The sequence below is a fragment of the Triticum aestivum genome, chromosome 2B (genome assembly GCF_018294505.1).
Source record: "Triticum aestivum cultivar Chinese Spring chromosome 2B, IWGSC CS RefSeq v2.1, whole genome shotgun sequence".
Lineage (NCBI taxonomy): Eukaryota > Viridiplantae > Streptophyta > Magnoliopsida > Poales > Poaceae > Triticum > Triticum aestivum.
This window is the reverse complement of record NC_057798.1, coordinates 485,538,949-485,544,592: the sequence shown is the minus strand read 5'-3', so window position 1 is coordinate 485,544,592 and position 5,644 is coordinate 485,538,949. Positions and strand designations below refer to the sequence as shown.

The 5,644-nt window shown below is 43.8% G+C and overlaps 1 long non-coding RNA gene, 5 other non-coding genes and 2 pseudogenes across 6 annotated transcripts; all 8 read left to right on the top strand.

The window, feature by feature from the left end:
* Positions 1 to 417: 417 nt before the first annotated feature.
* On the top strand, positions 418 to 4,260 carry LOC123045592 (uncharacterized). Its single transcript, XR_006421517.1, has 2 exons — positions 418 to 1,993; positions 2,074 to 4,260. It is a non-coding gene; the product is annotated as an uncharacterized lncRNA (long non-coding RNA).
* On the top strand, positions 1,924 to 2,021 carry LOC123047874 (uncharacterized; annotated as a pseudogene).
* Positions 2,050 to 2,196, top strand: LOC123047899 (small nucleolar RNA snoR2/U65). Its single transcript, XR_006423211.1, has one exon. It is a non-coding gene; the product is annotated as a small nucleolar RNA snoR2/U65 (small nucleolar RNA).
* Positions 3,163 to 3,241, top strand: LOC123047784 (uncharacterized; annotated as a pseudogene).
* LOC123047786 (small nucleolar RNA Z196/R39/R59 family) lies at positions 3,301 to 3,386 on the top strand. Its single transcript, XR_006423149.1, has one exon. It is a non-coding gene; the product is annotated as a small nucleolar RNA Z196/R39/R59 family (small nucleolar RNA).
* Positions 3,620 to 3,706, top strand: LOC123047914 (small nucleolar RNA SNOR75). The gene has a single exon (XR_006423227.1). It is a non-coding gene; the product is annotated as a small nucleolar RNA SNOR75 (small nucleolar RNA).
* Positions 3,778 to 3,861, top strand: LOC123047912 (small nucleolar RNA SNOR75). The gene has a single exon (XR_006423225.1). It is a non-coding gene; the product is annotated as a small nucleolar RNA SNOR75 (small nucleolar RNA).
* On the top strand, positions 3,927 to 3,993 carry LOC123047794 (small nucleolar RNA Z105). Its single transcript, XR_006423156.1, has one exon. It is a non-coding gene; the product is annotated as a small nucleolar RNA Z105 (small nucleolar RNA).
* Positions 4,261 to 5,644: the final 1,384 nt, after the last annotated feature.

Genomic DNA, 5,644 nt, shown 5'->3' with positions numbered 1-5,644 from the left:
ACCTGTGCACCAAAAAAAAAAGGTCAAATGCCAAATTTACTCCCAAATGTTATACTTAATTTTTTTCACCAACAAAGGACTGCTATCCCATATGCCATAAAAATTGTCAAGCACACTTATGAGTGATCTCGCAAGCATTCTTTTTCTTTTTAGGGATATCTCGCAAGCATTCTGAATGCTTCACAGACACACAGGCTTGTGTGGGCCTGATCACGCAGTGTGGTTTTAGGCCCTTGTGCGAGGGTAAACTGCACTTATTCAAGCCCAAAACGCCGCAGCCCGCAGGGCAGCGTATCGTTTTCTGCAAAGAGCGATCCACAGGGGCAATTACGCCAATTCATGATGGCTAGGGCAACCCTCCCTCGTCGCCACCCCTATATATAACAGCACCTGGCATCGCCCAAACCCTCATCTATCCTCCGCCGCCAGTCAGTTGGGTTCTGCTTCTTTTGCGTTCCGTTTTTTCTCTTTGCTGATTAGTTGATTATATACTTATTTCTTCGCGATTTCTCTTCTCCACGGAGCATCTAGATCGTGGCATTAGACGATGATGATTTTTTCAACTTACCATCAAACTCTGAATCGATACTGTGTCGATTACACCCAAGTTTTCGTGAGTCTAATGCGATCTCCTCTATTCGTTTTGTTGTCATTGTTTTGTTTTTAGATAGATTCGATTTACAGCCTTTTGAAGGCAATAAATTAGAGTCTCTGGTGCGCTTCTTAATAGCGTAATTCAGCGCTGTACGTTGCCGAGATGAATCTTTGGGCTAAGATTCTGGCACAGACCATTATTCGAGATGGTTTGTGCATTCAACTTGTCCATACATATCTTCGATGTTGTCGATAACATTCAACTTGTCCATACATATCTTCGATGTTGTCGATAAATGTTTCTGTCTTCGGATGTCTTCCTGTTCTAGCTTTGTTATAATTTTTTCAGAATGGAGACGCTGGACGCGTTCGGCTTTATTAATTCTTTATTAAATTAATAAAGCCCACAACTTAGGCAGCGTACCAAACATAGTCTTAGACAACAAACACGAGCACGGAGGCTCAAGGCCAACGCCGACGCGGAGTCACGAGCGTTTTAGAACAGGCCAAAAGAAGCACGCAGCGGTGCAGTTACAAGGCCTGAAGCCTGAGCATAGAGCATGCAGGCTTGCTCGCGCGCTAGACAAAAGTGCCACTTCATGGAGTAGAAGTGGCGGATGGCTCCCTAGCCAAAACGTAGACCTGGCTTTGTTATTTGAATAGGTATCTTGTTCATTGGCTATGGATCTGTTTATCTGGTATCTTTAGATTTCATTACCTGAATTAAAAAGCATAAACATGGCAATCTTACTTAAATTAGGTGTTGACAGATGCCAATTCAAATCCCCTTCGACGCAGTGACTTCGGATTAATTACAACGAATGATGGCGCAAAATCCCCTTCGGTGCCAGTGTTTTCACTGTTCTACCCCAACCCTGTCGATATGACTTATTAATGACTGCCACTTCCATCTGGTTGATTCATCGCCCAAAACAGGTGGTTGTGCTTCTGTTGGGCAAGCGTACCCATATAGCAGAAAAACCTGATGCATCTATCTATTTGAATGTTAGTGCAATGTTTTTTGCAAGATCAGCTTCTTGTCTGGATGTCGTAACTATCAGTCCAGTCAATCGGCAAATCATCCTGCCATCTTGCTAGATTCAAAACCCAGTCGGCTTTCAACTCACCTGGATCTGATTACTCGATGATTTTCCGGGCCCTTTCCGTCGGCATATGCGATAGATTTTTTGTTCAGTTAGTCACTCTGTCCCAAAGCTTTTCCTGTTTTGAGGCAAGTTCTTTGTTTGCGAGATAGATAGATAACCTGTGCTTGAGGTTTATGTGACCTCATGGAGTTGTTTTCAGTATTTTTCTGTCTGATTTTGTATCGTCTTGGTGAAGATCTCTAGACCAGGAAGTGCCGTATGACACTGTAAACAGCAGCTGCTTCTCTGCCGCTGTAAGTGTCCATCTGGTCTCTGACGGACTTGGAATGCTTTCTAATTTATTTTCTTGTGCCTGATGCCATGTCTCTTGTAGCCACAAGCCTTGACTGGAGATGCTACATTGTGCCAACAGTGAGTTTTTGGACATCTCACATTTCATAGGAACATGTGGCTGTGATTCAGTTGGTACACAGATCCGTTTTTTGTGATTACACTTCTTGCTTGGCATACTTAATCATGACACTGTTGTATTTGTTGTAGTTACGTGATTGAAAATAGGTGAAATGAATGGCTGTGATGATAGAACTAAGGCTTGTTTCTCAAAACATTCACAGATGCCGCCTAAGAGCTTTTGCCTTGCCAGGCTTGAGAACGGGATGTTCTGTGCATCCCTCTTCTGTTGAATGGTGTACTTTTGACTGTTGTTCCTCTTTGGAACATAGGCTTCTGAAACTTAAGAAACGTTCCAAGAATTGTGAAAATTTAACAGAGCTGAATTTTAGTTGATGCTGCTAATTGCTTGGATCTCTCAGCCATACCCAGCTGGACTGTTCCTGAAATCTGTTCCCGAAAAGATTCAGACGACCAGAAGCTATTCTTTTGTAAAATGGAACTATTCAGAGAACTCAGTGAGATGCGATGGCGATGATAAACAAATTTACACATGTTCTTTTTCAATTTTAGAAATAATTCAACGTCTGAGTCGGGAATCATTGGACGCCATGTGAGCATCTTTTTTTAAGAATGATCTATCTTAAGTTGACATGAGGTTGTAGTGTTTGTGTTGTTTAATAATTCTGCACTTCTTTTTATTGTGAAATTTTACACGTTAATTTGTAGTATTGCTTTTGTTATATTTGTAAATTTCGTATGTTCCTATCAAATGTTCCGGTAAATATGTGAAACGTAGTATTACCTCTCATCCAAATTACTTTGCTTCTTTAGTTTATATTACTTGCTTCTTATTACTTCCTCTGTTCCTAAATATAAGTCCTTTTAGTATTTCAAAACAAAGTACATATGGATGTATATAGACATGACCTATATTATGAGAAACAACATGCACTACCATCTGATCTCACCTCGGATTGATCTCCCCTCGGATTCTTCTCCCCACCTTGCTTCGTTTTGTAATTATTTTTCTTTCTTTCTCTTTTATTTAAGGCATTTTTCCGGGGTTGAAGTGAGAATAAATCAATCCATAACCAAATCTCTGCATCTACAGATGATGAGAAACAACATGCACTACCATCTGATCTCACCCATCTGCTTCCTTCCTCTTTGTCTTTTTGGTTTTTCTTTGATTTCTTGTTCGATTTGTTGCAATCGGTGATGTAATTGTTTAATTATGCTGAGTTCCTCTGTGATTATCTCAACTACAATCACCATCTTTCGACTGAGATTGCACTTAATTTCTTCTCTGATCTAGTTTTGGAAAATCCCCTATCTTTCTTTGATTTGCTTATATAGGATCTGTGTTTTGATTTGTACGTTACGGATGTCAGGAGGTATCTGATGCTTGTTCTCTTTAGCGAGAAGGAAACGGGTTTTTGTGACACTTGCTGCTCCCATACCAGGAGCTTCCTGTTACTATACCCCCGCTTACATTCACTCATTTTCTGAATTTGTTTGTTGTTTGTTCTCGGTGATGATCAACACTGATTATATGTCCGATACAATCCATTCCTTAAACCATGGGGACAATACGAGGCATTTGTCTGAGAGAACACCCTTCTTTATCCCCTTTTCTGTCATCAAGCTGCTTTTTTTTATTCCCCTGTATGTCGTATGTCTTGGTTCTCTGTGATGAAAACAGATGACGAGTCTGATGTAATCCATTCTATTAAACCGTGTGGACAATCGAGGCATTTGTCTGAGGGAACATTAGCTTAGTCAAATCCTTTGCTTGGGTTTCTTTTTTCAAGTTATTTTGTTGAGATTGTGTTGCTGGCATGATGAGGAATGTAAATGTTGTCCTATCTATTTGATGATAAAATCCTCCTACTCATTCTGAATGTGAGTAAGAAACTCATCATACGATTGTTCTTTCTTTGTTTCACCTTGTGCCTGAGGTTTCTTGCAGATAATGTTTGATGTGTGACATTTGGACTAAGCAAGATCTGAAATCCTGAAAGATTGGACATAGTGCAGCTGTATGATTAGCAGAAGAGCAGTCGAAGACTCGACCAAAACTGTTTTGATAAACCTGCTGTGCAAGGTTATGAGCCACACCATTGTTGTTGCGGGAAATATGAGAAATAATCTTAAGAATTTCAGCTAATCCTTTTTCTAGTGTTCCAAGGGGCAGCAGAGTGTGCGAAACTGCCTCCTGGGTTGCTCGGTCGAGCGACTTCGGAGGCCACCCCGCCGCCAGCAGAAAGCGTCTCCACCGCCGCTCCAACCCATCCGCCGCCGCCGGAGGAGGCCATTAGGGCTGACGGCAGCGGTGGCCGTTCCCGTTCCTTACCCCTTTGCCCTTCCCTCCCCATCTCTCCATTGCCCTGTCGGGCACCATTGCTGATCTGCGCCGCATGCGTCAGATCCCCTGATACGGTTCGTCCTGATCCATGATGTAGGCTCCTCGTAGCGGCGGATTTGGCCAGCGCGTCTCGGTCCGTGAAGGGCTGCGGGCTGCAACCATCGGTGTCCGCTCTCTAATCCAGTAAAGGTTGGCAATGGTGTGCTCCTTCAGTCGGCTGCGAGCTTTGGCATGGCAGTGCAGCACCGGGGAAGGCCAAAAAGGCTACAACGGTCCGGGGCGTCGTGCATGGGCGCTTATTTTGCCCTTTCAGGTTGTAGATTCGACGGGCTAGTCCCCTGATCATGGTCGGCTGCTGCAGGGATGACGCTTGGTGTTGACCGCTTCAGTGGAGATAGGCTGGGGCCGTGGGTGCTACAGCCCGCGGGCTGCGGTACTCTGGTTCTTCACGAGCGAACAGATCAGCCCTTCGTGCTCTATATCTGGTCATGTCAGCCCTGTGCCGACAGGTCTTGAAAGGGATCTCTCCAGTAAGGTTGCAGTCTACGGTGAGGAGCTTTGGAATTGGTGTTGGTCATGGTAACCACTTCAGCCAACTGTAGCGACCTTCTTGTTGATTGCGATGACCATTCAAAGTTCTTTGTGAGGGTTACCCTCTTTAGGTTCAGTGGTTGCCTTCAAAGGTGAGATGCAGTCTATAATTGACGGCTTGACGCAAGGATATGGTTGTGCAGTGGCAGCGCGGAGTTTCTAACCCAGCGCATGCAGCTGTTAGGATTGTGGAAAAGTGGTGGTGACAGCATGCAATTGACTCCGATGATGGTACTTCTCAAGTACCCGGTCTCAAGCTTTGGGGTGAAAACCTAGGTTTGACCCGAGTTGGCTATATCTAGCAATGGTGATGTTTTTGCGTCGTTTTCTTGTTGAAGACGTTGCTCGGATATGCTTAGATTGGTTGTGGTTGGATCCGGTAACGGTGGTGCTCGAGCACCGCTCCCTTCCAGAAGGCGTTGCTGTGGAAGAAACTCGTTGTTCTTGTGGTGCCATGAGATGGTGTGGATATGGTCTATGTTATAGTTTGCTGATGGAAGATTTGGTCGTTTTGGGGTTTCTTCTTTTTGCTCGCTTAGGCATAGCTTTGGTCTCATGACTTTGCTATTTGTCGGTGAGTTTTTTGTGTGTGCGT